This window comes from Typopeltis vanoorti, chromosome 22 (genome assembly GCF_054136105.1).
Source record: "Typopeltis vanoorti isolate ZY-2024b chromosome 22, IOZ_Tvanoo_1.0, whole genome shotgun sequence".
In the NCBI taxonomy this organism is placed as follows: Eukaryota; Metazoa; Arthropoda; class Arachnida; order Uropygi; family Thelyphonidae; genus Typopeltis; species Typopeltis vanoorti.
The window spans coordinates 16,970,272-16,985,540 of NC_143570.1; the positions used below are offsets into that span (position 1 = coordinate 16,970,272).

The following is a 15,269-nucleotide window of genomic DNA, read 5'->3' on the forward strand; positions in this document are numbered from 1 at the left end:
TTATAATAATTTTAAAAATAGGATGTATGATCACATATGAAAATGAAAACGATATAAACGTAAAAATTGCAAAATATTTAAAAATAACAGGTATAATTAACTCTATATTTAAACCAAACCTAGTTCAAAAACAAACTAGACTAAAAGTATACAATACAATACAATAGCCATACCAGTCTTATTGTATGGAAGTGAAATCTGGACAATAAAACAAAAAGACAAACAAAGATTAATAACAGCAGAAATGAAGTTTATGAGAAAAATTGCAAATTATCCTCTATTTGATCACAAAAGAAACGAAGAAATTATGAAAGAATTAAACCAGGAATCAATAACAGAAAAAATTAAAAAATATAAACATAAATGGATGGAACATGTTCAAAGAATGAAAATGGAAAGTTTACCAAAACAAGCCTTAAAGTACATGTCATTAAGAAAAAGAAAACCAGGACGTCCTCTTAAACGATGACTTCTAAGGCTGCATATTAAGAATTTACGCCAAGCTAGGCCTAAATTCTTAATATGCATGATGATGATGATACATACATACATAGTTTATTCACAATATGATACAATGTGAAAAGGGAAAAGAGATTTATATTAAAAATTAAGTATTGCAAATTATGTTCTTCCAAGCTCTCTATCTTGAGCTAACTGATATATGTCCAATGGAGTTTTGCAGTTCAGCCTATTGATGGTTTCACATATGTATTGCCAAATTGTTTGCATGGTCTTCCTCTACTGCGTTTGCCATCTTCTGGTTTGTACAGGATGAGGTATTCCAAAAAGGGCGAGACTTCAGGATGTCTGAGTTGATGCCCAATCCATCTGAGTTGTAGTTATTTTGACCATACTGACAAGTGATTCTTTTTTAGCCAGATTTAGCACAGCAGAGTTAGTGACGAGGTCTATCCAGGTATATCCAAGGATCAATCTGAGACATGTAGTTCCAAAGATGTTAATTAGATCTGTAGTTTTTTGGTGCTTATTGTCCAGGTTTGAGAAGATGGATCTACTGGTTGCATAGTGTAGTCTTAATTTTGTCTTTAATGATAATAATGATCATTTTCAGTTGGAGCGAAGTTTGGTATGGAAGACTAGAGCCAGCTGTTTACGTTTTCTGATATCATTTTCTGTATTGCTAATGTACAATTCAATGTATTGAAAGTCCTTTATTCTTTCTAAGGGATTATTGTTGATATGAAGTATAAAGTTTTCAGAACTTATTGAGAATACTTTGGACTTTTGGATGTTGATCTGCAGAACAATAAGTTTAGCTTGTGACTCTAGTAGACTCAGATTTTTTTGTGAGTTTGTTGGTTCTGTATCAATATGTGCAACATCGTCAGCAAAGCTAAGATCAGTTATTTGCATCAGTTATCGTGTGGGTGGATGTTTTGTTGTTAAAACCAATATCTTCTGTGTTGATGGTCCGGAAGATGTAGTCAAAACACATCAAAAACAAATAAGGTGCTAGTACATCACCTTGCAGGACTTCTGTTTTCACTGGAAATGATTCAGATGTTTCTGTTTTAAAGATTACTGTAGCATTGTAATCCTTATAAGGTGGCGAGATTGCTTGTATAAGTTTTGAGTGTAGACCATAGAAGCTGAGTATTTTAAACATTGCTTCTCTATTAAGGGAGTCAAAGGCTTTTTTGAAGTTTATAAAGGTTAAAATAAGTGGTAAGTTTTTATCACGTGAACCTTCTATGATTCTTCTGATGTAATGTATCTGTTCTACTGTACATCGTGTTTTAAGAAATCCAGCTTAGTTTTTTCTCAAAAGTGATGTTAAGTAAGGTTCTATTCTGTTGAGTATCATCCTGTTGTAGATTTTAACTGTGGTTGATAGCAAAGTAATACCTCTGTAGTTATCCATTCTATTAAGACTGCCCTTTTGGGGTATAGGGACAATAAGGCCTTGTTTTCATTGTTTAGGTATTATTCCAGTGTTTACAGCTTGATTCATTATGGCAGGGTGATTGGAATATATATTATACCCAGCATTTTTGAAAGCTTCTGCTCTGATTCCATCAATCCCTGGGGACTTTTCTGCTTTGGTTTAATCTATTGCTATTTTTAGTTCCTTTTCAGTGAAGTCTTCACAAGTTATTGGTAGAGTGGTGGTTAGATGCAGGTCTGCTAGCTGACTTGAATATTGAGGCTTATCAACATTCAGTAATTTTTGAAAGTAGTTTCTCCATTCTTTCATTAAGTTCGAATTTACTGATAGCAGTCTACCGTTTTTGTCATGTGTGACCATATTTCCACTTCTTTTTGTTTTATGGTGACAGATATAATTTATCATTTGAAAAGTGTTTCTAGTATCCCCAGTTTCATTGTAATTTTCAAGTTCCCCACGGTATTTATTTATTTGATTTTCTTTGTCTCTGATCATTAGTTCAATAACCTTGTTATTTAAAATGTCTAGATTATCTTTATTTATTTCATTCCTGTTTAAACAGGAATGAAATAAATAAAGATAATGAAATTAAGCGGTACAGTTTCCTTGCTTTGATTCTTTCATCTATACGTTTTTCAGTTACAGTGATAATCCATTTTTCCGAGTCTTTTTTGTTGCTGTTTCCAAGAATTTTGTTGGATTTTATGTTTATTGCTTCAATGATACCCTTACCCTTATACTTTTCATTAAGTGGATCTTTAAGAATGTTTTCCATAATGTCTTCTAATGCGCTGTGGAAAGCCGTGTTATATGCTGGACAGTTCTTGATTGATCTGATCAACTTTTCATTGATTAGTATGTGGTCTATTTGGGAATGAGAACCATTTGGATGTTCCCAGGTCCATCGTCTTCCTTTAGGATGGGGAATTTCGGTTTGGGTGATTACCATGTTATGGCTATTGCAGACGTTCATAAAAGAATGTCCATTGTTATTTGTGGTTTCATGATAAGTGTATTTACCGACGTTTTTAGTAGTATTGGCAATGTCTTTACCAATTTGGGTATCGAAATCACCACCAATGAGTGTGACATTGTGAACTGGGATGTTCATGACAGTTTCAGAAAGATCTTTATAATAGGTATCTTTGTCTTCTAGTGGAGCACATTCTGTAGGAGCATATGTGGAAATTATTGTCAGTTTTGGGTTGGCACTTATGGTTATGAGGAGAATTCTTTCAGACACATTTTCAAATGATGTTACTTTTTCTGCTAGTTCCTTCTTGAGCATTATTCGAACCCCTCCAGTACCATCATTGTTTGCTGAGTTATAAATGTCAAAATTAATGAATATATACACAAGATACATCGTGCACGAGAACAAAATCTCTAACCCATTCCTAGATGTTGAAGTATGGAGAGGATTAGAAACAGATACTGATTATTATATAATGCAGTTAATACTAAGATTTCCAACAAGCTTTTATTACAATAAATAAATAAATAAAATTAAATTAAAATTAAAAAATAGAGAAAGAAATTCTAATTACAAAATAAAACAACTAAACAATTTAAGTATTTTTACCTACAGAGGATTACTAACTATTTAGAAACATTAGAAAAAATACAAGCAAATAAAGACAGCCAGAAAGAACGGAAGAATATGAAACGAATTATTACATCAGCAGCATATGAAAGTATAGGGACACATATAAAATGTTAAAAGAAATTTTAAAAATAATTACATATATGGGACAATGAAACAAAAGCAATAATTAAAGGGAAAAAATACTAGTCTTTAATAAATGGCTAACAGTGGTGTAGCTAGAGCTTTTGCCGCCTGGGGCGGTCCCTGAGTTTGGCGTCCCTCTCAATACACACCAAAAATACCACAAAAAAGTCAAAACGACGTAAAAAAAAAAATCAGCTAACACCTTTTTACTCCCTTATATAGGGAGTAGGCGAGGGCGTTTAGCCCTATTTAAGTTTTCGAGAGTGAGTGGGCAGTTCAATCGACACTCGTACCCAATCAGAGATAGCTGGCCCAAGGCTATCACTAATTAAGCGGCACGCAGTGAAGAGAGGCGGCTCAACAAGTGTGGCCATCTCGTGGTCCCTAACGCTAACACTAGTATTTAATGTCTGAAATAATGTGGGTTCTACGATCGATTTTCTTGAGTTTACGGGACGAAAAACCAGAGTTTCCTGGAGAAAAACCCGCTTGCCCGTGCTAGAGATCGACTAACTCGGGAACCGTTTCGAAAAATGGCTTAGAAAAATCTCTTCTAGTCGCCGACTAGATTCGAAACCAAGAAGTCTTCCTTCGTGCGGTCAAGCGCCATGGTGTGCAAACGCCACATCCACTGAGCTACACCACTGTTTATTTTTGAAGCAAAACTTTAATTTCAGCATTCTAAAGTGTTATTTTTCTTGCTTTTCTATTAACAAAATGGTCAATGACATTGGCGAAGTATATTTCATAGTAATGTAGGTAATTCTTAATCAATTTTATTTAGAAAAACTCCTCTCACAACTCGCAACACTTACAGCAATTGTGAGGAAAATTCGCAGTTGTATTACAATATTTGGAAATGCGTTCTCGAGACTGTATTTTAAAATTAACTGCAAAAGTTCAAAAAGGTTCAAAGTTCCGCCCAGGGCGACCCCCCCCCCCTCAGCTACGCCTCTGATGGCTAAGTAGTAAAAACACAAGAAAACGAGCAATAGCCAAACGAGAAACCAGAAAGAGACACAAAGAAAAGTGGAAAAACTTTCTGTCACACACTTAGAAAATGATATATACAAAATGGGACCTACTGACTAAAATACTAAATCATATGAATGCAGATATAAAATAAACCACAAACTGCAAAGCAGGTTTGAAAGAATTTTTAAAATAATTTGAAGATCTTTGGACAAATAACGCTAACTAAAAAAAAAAATTACAAAATGATTTCCATGATGTAATTACAGTGAAAATATTGAAGGACAATATAAATAAAATAAAAATAAAAAGTAAATTAGTCTGAAAAGACGGGAGATGAACTTTTAATTGTATAAATATGCCGAGAAAAAAATTTCATTAACATTTTTAAATAAAATATATACAGGTGGGACAAATACCAATAGAAATTAATACAAGTGTAGTAATATCCGTACTTAAAAAGGGATGAAAGAAAACCACTTATATAGGTATTAATTTATTGAATACTTGCTTCGAAATATATAGTATAATAATCAACTGAAAATGTATAGGAAAATTATTATTATAAGGTTAGGTATATTTAGGAAATAAGACGTTCTACAATGGATGAATTTTTTTTTTTTTTTTTTTAAGTTCTTATAGAGAAAAGAAAAGAATTTAATTTAGAAACTCAAATTTTTATTTATTATTATCATCATCATGAGAGTACTATATCAATAATTTACATCGTTACTAATTTCCTATCTACAATTTTCCTCCAAATCAGTCTGTGACTTGTCAAGATTCCAACATTATCAGATCTTATATTTCTATCATTTAAGGCACTTTATACCGTATCAATCCACCTATATCGTGGTCTTCCTCTGGGTCGTTTTCCTGACAGCATGGCAGAGAACACTTGTTTTGATAATCTTTCCTCGCCCATTCTATTTAAGTGACCATACCACATGAGATTAGATCTGCTAACGCAGATCTAATCTCATGCGGTATGGTCACTTAAAACAAATTTTATTTATAGATTACGAAAAATCATTTGATAAAGTAAAAGTTAATTTTTGTTTGATATATTGCAAAGAATAAATACATGTAATAGTTTATTATCGTCAATATCGAATATATACAAAGATAATGAAATGAAAATAAATATAATTAAAAAATATCTGAAAAAAATCGATGACTAAGATGTAACAGAGATGTTCACTGTCTCCAAATTTTTTAAAATATTTTTATTGACGAAACACTAATATAGTGGAACACTTTATATTACTTAAGTATAGAAATTTCACCGGAAAAGTTTCTCACAATATTATTAAATTATAGTACTAACATAATAATATTGTTTTTCTATTTCTATTCTATGTTCTCAGCCATACAACGGGTGGGGGTAGTTATATGCTATCATACAGGGAAATGATTATGAGCAAGGTGGTTTCCCGTTGCCTCCCTTGCCATACTATATCCTATATAGCTATGGCTGTATACTATGTGTTCACGGGGCCGATTTGCGTGCTTGCGGGATGAAAAACTCCAGATAAACTGATGGAAAAAAAAACTATCTTGTCAACACCCAAGACTGGCTAATTTGGCTCTGGCTGAAGAAGATCTTTAAGCTTCTCACGTCGTCAACGGGAATCGAGCCTGGGATACTCCTTCCCCAGGCATATGGTTGCGAAGCGCATAGCTATATAATATTGTTATTACCATAACATTATAGTAGAACAGCTTGGAATGAAAATATCCATAGATAAAACTAAAACAATGGTATTTTGTGGACAAATTTCAGTTAGAAGTAAAATAATCATTAAAAATGAAATAATATAACAGATAAATACTTTTAATTATCTTGGACGTGAAATATTAAAAAAAAAAAAATCAGCTAACGCCTATGTTGTTCCCGTATAGGGAGTAGGCGGAGCCGTTTACCCTATCTAACTTTAATAATAATAATAATAATAATAATAATAATAATAATAATAATAATAATAATATTATTATTATTATTATTATTATTATTATTATTATTATTATTATTATTATTATTATTATTATTATTATTATGTGACACCTCCAGGGAGTCCAAAGACTCATCGAGGGAGAGTGGGCAAAACAGCATCGAACTACTAACCGCGCTCAAACTTGCTTAACTTAAGGAGAAAACGATATAAAATTTATTATTTTACATAAAATTTATAGGAAATTATTTATTATTTTACATAAAATTTATATAAAATTTTTACAGATTTTAGGGCTAATAAATAGAACACTTAATCCTAATATTGTACAAAAAGAAACACGCTTGAAAATATGCAATACTTTAGTAGCAGTACTTGGGCAAGATAAACAAAGAATAAAATAAAAATAAAATCAATAGAAGGAAACTAAACAAATACAAACCAAATTTGATAGAATATGTAAACTGAATGGCCAACATCCGATATCGAAACAATTAATATAAACCATTTGGGCAGAGAAGACTAGAACTGAAAATAGACTAGATATATAAATATATAAATAGAATAGATTAAAAATGAAACAGGAACAGATCATACAGTCTATATCCATATTTAGAGTTATGATGGAGATACTATAACATACGTATGTATAATGAAATTTTCCAGCATATATTATAACCTTGTGCTATATTATAACAAAATGCAACAGCTTCTCTTGTAATGTAGGTCAAATTCCTCACCGGCTTATATACTGTCACTTCGTTGTAAAATAAAGATGTTATATTCGGTTTCTAGTGAAGTTTATGAAAATTGATACAAAATGCATATTCTTACAAAAACTTGTCTGAATATTTAATAAAGAACATTAAAAACTGAAACAAATAAACAAACAATAAAAGGCAGAGTGACACTGAAAATTGGCATGTGCAGTACTTAAAAAAATACACACACTTTACTGTATATTTGTATAGATGAATTGATTACATATACAATACACACACTTTACTGTATATTTGTATAGATGAATTGATTACATATACAATACACACACTTTACTGCATATTTGTGTATATATATGTTGATTAAACTTTTAGATCAACAGGGGGAACTGTACGTGTTTGAGAACTGTTGGTATGAGAGCATGAAATTTTTTGAATGTACAAGAAAGTAAGAACATTTCACAGACGAATTGGCAAGCTCTCTTTAAGGTTTGACGATAACTGTTTAACTGGCCATAGTACAAAAGATTCCACTGTGTGGTTATTCCTAATTTATGAATTTAAGTGGAATATTCACGACTGTTATTCTTAAATTGGCCAAACACTTGGGTGCGGAATAGTGAAGTTCGCCATGTTATTCGTGTTTGTGGATGTGAAATTGAGAGGGAAATCTAATAGTTCCTGGCATTTATGTAATGATAATGGACGAATTGAACGCCAATCGTTTGTTCAATATTTTTTTTAATACTACCGATATGTATTTGCTCATTGTAAGATGCATGTACAAGGGTTCCCCTAGCCACTGGTTTTTAATACACGCCAAATGAAATTGCGGATGCACAATGATGACTAGTACTTCCATTTATTTTTAACTTGGAACCAAATTATTGAATAAATCATGAAACTGGATTTCAGACGAAAGCAAATACATATTTATACGATTCGTGCAGTCATCGGTATGGACAACGATGTAAAGCTATGTAACAAGATGTAGCTTGCTTGAGATTTGACAAGTGCCGCAAGATATTGCAGATATTTCCAAAGAAACAAACAGGTGAGCTCAAAATTTTTATTCGACTTGTAGTGAAGTTTAACACGGCTTATCTAGGTAACTAAAACTTATTACATCTCGCACTTTGTGTGCCTGCTGAATTTTAAGTATGATAATATAATTTCTGATAATGCCGCAGTATGAGTACGTTGTAGTGTGAATACTTGTGTACGAGAAGTTGTACTGCTATTTATTTGTTTATTTTTAATTTGAGTGGAATTAAATATATAAATTGATTTTTTAAATTATATAAATAATTCATATACGTTTTCCATGTGGATTAATATCTTAAGCAGGCAATCATGCATATATATAACTTATTTATTATTATTATATATCCCCCCCCCTCCAATTAACTTCTGTTTTTATTGAAGGATGCAACCTATACATTATGTTTATGATTAAAGAATTTTTCATCCACACACATATTATCCAAATTTGTGTTGAAATAAATTTTAAATAAATATCCAGTCATAAAAAAAGAAATAAAAAAAATCTCTGAGAACCCTGCTCTAGAGACATAATATAGTAATATTTCAAGCACTTTGGGCCTGTAACAACCAGGATGTCAGGCTTATACTTGATGATGAAAATTATCATCCACTTAAAACGGATTAACGTTTTAGTAATACATTTCCCTCCATATAAAAGTCCTTTTTTTAATGGCTCAAAAGTAAGTTAAACTTGGCCATGGCCAGATTTCAAAATAAACTAGATAGCAATAACTTAAGGGCTCACTTTACAAGGGTCTCTGCTTCAGCATAGATAACCAGAAGTTTATTCTGTATAGGAGACCTCTTGAAAGTTCGAGGGCCAGTAATCCCTAATCCTTAAATCTGGCTCTGAGTCTGACGATAGGTAGTTCACTGGTTACCATAAGTCCTCTGAACTCAGTCTTACCTTCATCCAAATTTAAACTGATAGGAGAAATAGGGTATATATGGTTAGCATTTCCTCCTACTAAGATGTACTTATGGCAATACTCAAGTTTCCATAATCCCTTTTGGCATAACAGGTAATAAGACATATAAGTGGGGATAGTATTCAACTGAGAGAAGCTATATTTTACACTAATTCAATCATTATGTTGTTGCTTACACTTGCTACAAAAACAGAAGACCAGATTAAGTTTATAACACATTAGCTTTACTGATTACTTGATGGAAGTGAAATTTGGACAGCAAGACAAAAAAGATGAACAAAGATTAATAGCAACTGAAATGAAATTTATGAAAACAACAGCAAAAGGTATCTTACTTGATTATAACACCACCTACCATCTACCAGTAGTATTATTGTCTGTAGATTGTGCATGTTTCTTTGGCTGATTTATCTATATGTAGGATGGAGAGCCCACATTTTTGGAAATAAAAAACTCTGCTAGAACCATAATAGACCAATATATTTGAAATGCAGGATAATATTTATTCTTCCCCACCCTCACAAAACTTGAACGTATAAAGGTGCTCTAGCGCACGCACGCGCGCACACACACACACACACACACACACACAGAGAGAGAGAGAGAGGATTCTTTTCACAGATGAGCCTTTATTAAAATATTTGTTATTGAAGCATAATTTGTAAATATCAAGCATTTGAAGAATATCATAACTTATTTGGGCATTTTCTTCACTGTAAGTCAAATTTCATGTATGTTCCTGGTACTTCTAAAAAAAATTGGATGATTGAGCTCTCATCAAGATTTAAACTAAGTTATAGAGTGTGTAAACAGCATAACACATTCATAGATTATTTGTACATGATATCCCCCATGTTATATATACATTAAACAAATTTTTTTAATGGCACTTGTGGCAAACAAATCGGTTTATTAAACACACACATTCACAAGAATATATAATAGTTTTATTACTGAAAATATTTCAACCAGAAACTAACTGGTCTGCATCAGCGTGATCACGAGGTGAAGCTAGAGCAAAGAAAATGCTAATCCTATTTACAGAGTAGTGCATAGTATCTAGACTTTCTCTGAACTACAGAATCACGTATTAAGCTATGTTGAATTTACATTTCTGTTTATCTACCCATGCCACTAGCTGATTTCAATTTTCTTTTAATGTAATTTCACCTTCAAAAGGTTGTAAACCTGTTGTGCATTAGTACCAAGGTTAGGATTAAATGATTAAGGATAAAGATTCAGTTATATGGAAACACTATTCTAGAGACAAAACATGAACCTGTTCTCAGTAAGCAGGAGGGTAGTTTTTCACACTGGCTGACGAATTTCATCTACTACTTAAAGAACATCTTTCCACTGTATGTTTAGATACAGTGGAAATATGCATAGATATTTATGGATGGATGTTCTTTAAGTAGTAGATGAAATTCGTCAGCCAGTGTGTAAAACTACTCTCCTGCTTACTGAGAACAGGTTCATATTTGGTCTCTAGAATAGTGTTTCCAGATAACTGAATCTTTATCCTTAATCATTTAATCCTAACCTTGGTACTAATGCAGAACAGGTTTACAACCTTTTGGGGGTGATATTTACATTAAAAGAAAATTTAAATTGGCTAAATGAGCAGATAATGTGAAAGATTACTGCATCTGCCCTTTGCTGATGCAGTAGTCTTTATGCTGGTCATCCAGTGTGACTGAGTGGATTGGAAGGATAGCAGCAGACCAGGCACACATCCCTCGAGTACTTAATATCTTTTCATGTGAATTGCTATATGGTATCTTCTCTGCCACTCACTCAACTGACTTCTATCCACACCCACTTAAACAGGTTAAATAGTAAATTGCTGTGGGACATTTTGTCAGGTGTGTCTACAAAATCAAGTAATACTACAATATATGCATTCCCTTGATGAACTTTTGTCATTATTCTGCTATACAGTATAACCAGATTATTAAAACTTTGTAATCCATTAATACATCCATTTGGCTTTAATAAAAACTTGTGTTACTTCTGCCCAATACTGTATTATACTCTTAAATTATTGCTTCTGAAACTTTAATTTCTGCAGTCCTTCACTAGCAAAATTTAAACTCTTCTGCAGTTCATTGCATATACTTTTATATCACTTATGCATATAAATTAGTTAAAATCATTTAACTAATTTATTTATTTTCCCCTCTTTGTTCGTTCATTTAATTCTGACTAACTTCCTAACTGTAATTAAATAGAGTCAAGGATGCTGTTAGTACTACTCCTGCACCCCTATCCTCTTCTAGATACCTATCCTGATTTTGATGTCCAAATTACTATGATTTTCCTTTTGGAATGCATTACATTTTTTTTTTTTTTTTATTCATCTGGTTTATATCTGGTTGCCCTTGATTTTCTGGCAAACAAAATATTTTTATTAATTAATTATTTTTTGCTTAAACTACGATGTAAAATGATGGTACAACATGTTAAAATTTCGTGAACTGGGGCGTTGCCTGGTTAAAAAAAGCCCTTGTTGTTTTCACCAGGAAACCAGGATGAACAGTGAAAAGTCAACTACTGGAATAAACCCTGAATCACATCCCAACTCAATATCACAACAGTTCAAGATCGGTCCTATCAACATAAGAAGCCTGAATGGCAAAGAAATAGAGCTGGCTGAGGAATTGGATAAGTACCAGATTGACATAAGAAGGGTGACTGAAACAAAAAAGACAAAACCGGTGAGATTTTTCTAAGCAATAAATACAAAATGTTATATTTTGGCAATAACAATCAGGGTAAAGGAGTAGCTATATTACTCAACACTAAATACGAGGCTAATCTTCTTGAATGGCAGCCAACATCAAGTAGAGCGATGCAGGCAAATATCAGAATGGGAACTGGAAAATGACACTTATTTGTGCCTATGCTCCCAAAGAAGGTTCTACTAAGGTAAAAGTGGAGAAATTTTTTGAGGCTTTAGAGAAAGCAGCTGACAATGAAAAAGGTAAAGTTGGTCCTTGTTGGAAATCTAAATAGCAGAGTAGAAAATGATTGTCAGACATACAGAAATATTAATTTTTATTTTTGCCTATTTTGGTTTAGGAGTACCCCTTTTTATAATGTCATCGGCTTTTTAGTCACTTTTTGGGGCATTACATGGAAAATCACATATCTGTCTTTAAACATGTTTTAAAGACAGATATATGAAGAATAATTTTGGACATACCTTTCTTCCCATATATTCTTCATGCATCTGTCTTTAAATCATCAGTAATGCTCTACAAACTGAGTAAAAAGCCAATGACATTATAAAAAGGGGTACTCCTCAATAAAAATAGCAAAAACAAAATTTATTTAGAGGAGTAACATGGAAATTTTTTAGGAATTATACCTGTAGAGAAATATTTTGGGAAAATTTGGAGAAAAGAGCAAAGCTAATAATAATGGCAAATACCTGTTGGATTTCTGCTAAGGACATGGACTGGTTATTATTAACACAATGTTCCAACCTAAGTGTGCACAAATTCACTTGGAGAAAAGAGGCAAGGAATAAGAAAAGTCTCATTGACTATGTTATTGTTGATAGTGATGTTTCATGCAGGTCACTAGAGTGTACAGAGGATTTGAAATTGGAAGTGATCACTATTTAGTCTTGAGCAGGAAAAATTGAATTTCATATTAAAAAGAAGAACCCATAAGAAAGTTTTAAAGCGAATAAAAGTTGAGCAGCTCTTAGATGTGAACTGTAGACTAAAATACACAAACAATATTCAAGAAAAAATGAAAGAGTTTATGAATAGGAAAGTAACCTTGGAGATTCAGTAGCAAGCTCTGAAGAAAACACTGATTGATTCAGCCAGAGAGGCATGTGGTGAGGTTGTCTGCAAGGAAAGAAAAATCAGAACTCCATGGTAGACACAGGAAGTTAAAGAGGCAGTGAAGGAAAAGAAGAAAGCATATCGAAAGATATGCTTTCTTCTTTTCCTTCACTGAGACAAATGTAAGAAAGCTAAACACTGTGTAAAACTAGCTAAACAGCTAAAATATTCTTAAGGTTGTAGACAAAGCTCAGAAATGGAAGAAAGATGGCTGTAAAAAAACAATCAGAGATGATAACGGTGACATGAAAACTGGAGAAAAAGGATGTTTATAATGTATGGAATAATTACTTTGAAAAATCACTAAATAAAACAATCGCTGATGGCACAGTGGTAAAAAAACACTCGACAGTCTTGTAATCAGGAATATGTATCCATACTTGAAGTAGAAAAAGACATCAGATGTCTGAAATATGGAAAACAGTGGATGTAGATGATATTCAACCAGAAATGCTAAAGTATGGAGGTATAAAATCTTGCAGTGGTTGCACTGCATAGTTCAGAAGGCCTGGACAGATGGACAAATTTCAGATGATTAGAGTAGAGCTCTCTTAGTACCCATATATAAAAAGGGAAATAAAACTGAATGTAAGAATTACAGAAGTACCACGGTGGTCTGAAATGTTCTTGGCCTAACAATGAAAAACAAATTTATAATTTTAATTTATTTTTAATTTTCAACATAATCTCTCTTAAGACTAATACATTTATTCCAGCGATTCTCCAGAGCCATTATCCCGTCCCTGTACTGGTTCTCAGTAAGATCTGCAAAATACCCCTCTACAGCTGCAATCACTTCTTGATTCAAAGAAAAATGCCGACTAGCGAGGAAGAGTTTTAGTTTTGGGAAGAGATAGAAGTCAGAGCGAGACAAATGTGGAGAATAGGGGATGTTCAACAATTCATAGTGCAGATCCCTTAATTTTCCCATTGCCAAAACACCTTTGTGGGCAGGTGCATTGTCCTGATGAAAAAAGATGATTTTTTCTTCTTAAAAACGGGTCATTTCTCACAAATTTTTTTGTCTAGTCTAGTTAAAAGATCGGAATAATATTCCCCAGTTATTGTTTTACCCTTTTCAAGGTAATTAATAAACAAAATGCCTTTAGCATCCCAAAACACCGATGTGATGCCTTTCCTGCTGATGGAACCGACTTTGTCTTCTTTGGTGCTGAGCGATCGGCTTCTATCCACTGTTTTGACTGCTGTTTGGATTCTTGTGTGTGATGGCGAATCCAAGTCTCATCCATAGTAATAAATCGACACACAAAATCAGTTTTATTCTTGTTAAAACGCTCGAAGCACGGTTCAGAGATTTTCATGTCGGTGGATTTTTGATCTGCTGTGAGTAAACGCGGCACCCATCTTGTTCAAAACTTTTCCATTTGCAATTCTTCATGCAAAATATATTCTACATGTTCTTTGGAAATGCCTATAGTCTCGGCAATTTCACGCACTTTGATTTTCTAGTCATCCAATACCATATCGTGCACTTGATCAATAATTTTTGGTTTTGTTACACTTTTTGGACGTCCTTCACGTGGATCATCTTCAAGGCTGATACGGCCACGTTTAAACTCGACAGCCCATTTCTTAATTGTCGAAAACGAATAAGAAGAGTGCCCATAAACTTTTATGAACTTTGAATGAATTTCTTTTGGCATTAACCTACTTTTGCAGAGAATTTTATAACCTCATGATGCTTAATTTTATCCATTTCAAGGAATACTGACAACACTTTTGCTTCAGACAGCTGTATAAAACAAACAACCTTCATAGAATAACTTGCAAATTCACATGGATGCTTATGACAGATGTACCAACTTAGAAAAAAAAAATCTTGCCGATAGTGTTGCCATCTATGGTCGAGGCCGAGAACTTTAAGACCACCCTCGTATTTCCTTACCGAGTATTCCTGGTAAGATTTATGTAAGTATACTTGAGAAACAGTTTTGTGGAAATGAAGCTTGGTGAAGAACAAGCTGGGTTCAGACCAAATAGAGGCTGTCTGGATCAGAATTTCACTTTACAACAAATAATTGAGAAATCATGGGAATGTAACAAAAATTTGTATTTAAATTTTGTAGACCTGCAAAAGGCATATGACAGGATGCCAAGCAAAAAGCTATTCAAAATGCTACAGGGTTATATGGTGTCATTG

The 15,269-nt window shown here is 33.0% G+C and overlaps 1 protein-coding gene across 3 annotated transcripts in view; it reads left to right on the top strand.

The window, feature by feature from the left end:
- The first annotated feature begins 7,705 nt into the window (after positions 1 to 7,705).
- Positions 7,706 to 15,269, top strand: part of LOC150094188 (uncharacterized) — a 189,383-nt gene continuing 181,819 nt past the window's right edge. For all 3 annotated transcript variants that reach the window (XM_090411733.1, XM_090411732.1, XM_090411734.1), the window contains exon 1: positions 7,706 to 8,332. The gene's annotated coding sequence lies outside the window, so the exon portion shown is untranslated. The remainder of the gene's footprint in view (positions 8,333 to 15,269) is intronic.